Below are 3,805 nucleotides of genomic sequence, written 5' to 3'. Positions count from 1 at the left end.
GAAGTCCTTAGTAGAAAGGGAAGGAAAACTCAAGGTGACAAATGCAAGATTCCCGAAAAGGGACACATGACACACAGCCTTCTCCCAAAATCTTTGATTCTTCCTAAATGGACAGACCTACTGATTCCGCTCAAAGTTTAATCTAGCTTTGTATCTTGTTTCACAAATAAGGGCTGAAGATGCTTAGCAACAAGCAAAGCAGGTAAACTGCATAACCTCATAATCCATAGAACTGCAGAACGGTTTGGCTTGGAATGGTTCTTGAAGATCATCCAGTTTCAACCTCTGGCCATGGGCAGGAACGCTTTCCACTCAAAGCCCCATCCAACCTGGCCTTGAACACTTCCAGGGATGGGGCATATACAGCTTCTCTGGGAAACCTTCTCCAGTTCCTCAGCACCCTCACAGTACATAATGTATTCCTATTATCTCATCTAAACCCACTCTCTTTCAGTTTAAAGCTATGTTAGCTCATGTTCATGCTGGACATCAGGAAGAATTTTTTTCTCTGAAAGGATGGTCAGCCATTGGAACTCCACACTGCTGAAGTCACTGTCCCTGAAGTGTTAAAGAAATGGCTGGACATGGCAATTAGTGCTATGGTTTAGCTGGCATGGAGATGCTCATTGAAAGGCTGGGCTCAAATGATCTTGGAGGTCTTTTCCAACTTCACTGACTCTCTGATTCTACAAGCAATCTGACCAGGGGACTCCACGGTAAAAACCACACTCCTRATTTCCCCCACATGCACACATGAGACTGATCCACAGATTCTGATGGGGACCTGGTTTCAGAATCCATTAAATCCATTAATTCATTAGTAAAATGGACAAAAATGGCCAAATAAGGGAGTGCCACAATATGCTCAGTAACCAGCCATGGGTTAAATCAATACCAAGATACTTCTCTTCATTACCTTATGTGTGTGATTTACAAACTTGTATACTTGGACACTTCCACCACCTTGTCTGTCTTACTCTTCAGATATCAAATTAGTTTTTGAATATAGAATTTTCATTCACTTATAGGTATTTTTGACAGTGTTATCAAGGGAGACTGCATTAAAGAGTCTGAAAACGCAGTAAGAAGTAGGCAAAGTTTACAGTGCATGGAAAAGAGAGTCAGAAGAGATWATTGCAGCTTTGGTGTGGTCTAAAAAAACACCAATAGCCCAACAGGGATATCTCTAGGGCTTCTTTAAACAAGAGGATCAACATCTGTAAAACTTAGGCTGAGAAGGTGGYTGGGGAGGAAATGAAATGGAGATGAATGGAAAGTCAGGGAGCAGTGTCACATGGAACTAAGATGTGGAAGAAGATGTCAAACCACAAAGACAGACCTATCCAAAATCTTTGAAAATAATCTGTACTTTCTGTACAGATTCAAATCTAGAAAAGTTAAGTAATTTAATAAAAAGAAGGAAGGGGACATTTTTCTCTCTTTATCCCTTAAACAACTGAATAAGCACCATAACAAGGCTAATACTCCTTTGCAGCACTTAAATCAGGTGCTATAAATTTGAGGTGTGACAGAAGTAATACACGCTATTTCACAGATTATCCCGGCACAAGTAYCTTCATCGGTAATTAATTCACGTGCTGAGCAATTGACCCAAATTTTTAGGGGTAATCTACTCAGTAATCTCCTAAATACCTACAGGCACAAATTTGTAGCAGAGATTTCAATGTCTGTATTTCTTTTGTAGCTGGGCCATAAGCTGAAATGTTCTGGTCACAGTAATCCTCATTAATAAGTAAGTATTTTCTGCGGAGACCCACTAAGACATTGTGTGTGTAGGTGTGTGTGTGTGTTCCAGGTGAGTGCACTTAAAGCCTATTTTATTTATTTTTCACTCCACATAACATTCATTGCTGGCATTTTTACCTAATTCCAAGTTCTTCCCTTATGCTACCTCCGTCTGTATCAAGGCTAACACAGTAAGTGGGATTAATCTGCTCTGAACAGGGCACATAAAAAGTTGGACATCTGATTCAGAACTAGGCCCCCTGTGAATCCTCTATGGGCAGTAAAGAAAAAAAAGTAAAAAAAAAAAGTCCAAGGGATGATTCATCTCATTGGAAGAGCACCATGAGGTTGGTTTGATGACTCATTCTGTGGAGATTCTTTATTTTTCTCTTTTGACTGCAAAGAAAGCCTAGGATGGTCAGCTCCAAGTTAGACATCTGACCTAGTTCCCTGACAGAGGAATGCCACATGACATTTTAAAAATACTACAATATTTATGTCAAATGGCCACACAGCTGCAGTATTACATTAGACTTTTGGATCCGTAGAGCAGAAGAGCAGAAGTGGGCTTTTGTCACTCTGCAGAATTTAAAAAGGCCACAAYACTATTTTGAACATCTAGTATTTTCAAATTCTTCTTCATAAAGCAACTGACATATTGTAATCAATTATGCAGGACTGTGGAAAAACAATGGAAAAAGATGCATGAAAAATATTCCTCAGATCAATTCAAATACAGATCAATTCAAATTTCCTTAAAAAAGGAAGCTCATTTCAGAGTCTCCATGCTTACCAATCTTAGGCATATACACGTGTGAGGGAAAAATATCATCCATCTGTTCGCAGCAAGTTTGCAAGGAATTTTAATAAGACATATTAATGCTAATAATGGCAAATGTTTATGATGTTTATAAAATAACCAATGGGGAACATCTGGAAAGCTTGTAAAATTTATTCTTATAAAATCCACAGCATGTAACACCTTTCCCTGAGGCTGTTTTTTGCTGACCTTGTCCTCCTAGGCCAGATCTGTGAGAAACTTTCTTCTTCCCGACACTGCTGTTATTGTGGCACTATGAAACTCACATTTTGAAGCCAGACCTATTTCTGTTTTTGTAAGTTCAGCATCCAGCACATTACAGGAGCAAAACAGATAGCCAAAACTGCAAATTTCCACCTGAAACTACAGGGATCTCTATTTCCAAGTGACAGATGTTCTACAACAGTTGGTGACAAATGGGCTAATTTAGACTGATTTAACTAAAGTTCAGCCTGCTGACAATGGGGGATTTTTTTAATGCAGCTGAAGAAGGCATTTCTGAATGCTAGAGCTGGCTGTTGCACACAAAACTAGAGAGGCCCTGGTGTGAAGTGAACAGCACGCCACGCGTGGTGCCGGCATCTCTGTGCCTCACACTGCCTTTTAGATGCTGAGACGGAAGGCAATATTGCCTAGAAAATTACCAAGGGAATTAGTTGGTCTTTCAAATTTACTCTCTGAACATATGTCCACAGAAATTAAGTCTTTGGCCCAGAATCTTTGCTTCTAAGTTCTGGCATCTAAGCCCTTAAATTAGGACATATGCCCTAGGGTGAAATGGTCTTTGGAGATGCTGAGCTCTCTATCACTTGTGCAGGAAGCTTCAGTGGTTGCTCTCCTACTCCAAACAAGTCCATTCAAGCTTATGCCTTCAATCCTAACTTTTAAAGGATGTCCACCGAGGGGGCAGAACTATATTACAAAAATGCCTTTAGGACTTTTATTTTTTAATGCAAAGATTAGGGGTATGATTCAGAAATTAAAATATATCAACTGCACTGTCCTCTATTTGATGAATTATCTTGGGTTTTGTTCTCAACTGGTCAATGAGACCTGGCTCCAGGCTTCACCTTTCTGAGTATCATAAACTGCCTTGCTTGAGGACCCATGAGCAGACATGCTAAAAACCATCAACAATTAAATGATTTTTCTTTCTCCTTTGTTCCTTGTCATTTCCCTCTCCTCTCCTCTCCTCTCCTCTCCTCTCCTCTCCTCTCCTCTCCTCTCCTCTCCTCTCCT

At 40.0% G+C, this 3,805-nt stretch overlaps 1 protein-coding gene across 1 annotated transcript in view; it reads right to left on the bottom strand.

Annotated features, from left to right (window-relative positions):
• ENOX1 (ecto-NOX disulfide-thiol exchanger 1) overlaps nucleotides 1-3,805 on the bottom strand; it is a 239,577-nt gene that overhangs the window by 72,909 nt on the left and 162,863 nt on the right. The gene's annotated exons all lie outside the window — the stretch shown is intronic.

Source organism: Malurus melanocephalus, unplaced genomic scaffold, assembly GCF_030028575.1.
Source record: "Malurus melanocephalus ecotype Western Australia unplaced genomic scaffold, MMel_1.1 scaffold_63, whole genome shotgun sequence".
In the NCBI taxonomy this organism is placed as follows: domain Eukaryota; kingdom Metazoa; phylum Chordata; class Aves; order Passeriformes; family Maluridae; genus Malurus; species Malurus melanocephalus.
This window is presented reverse-complemented; position numbering and strand designations above follow the sequence as displayed.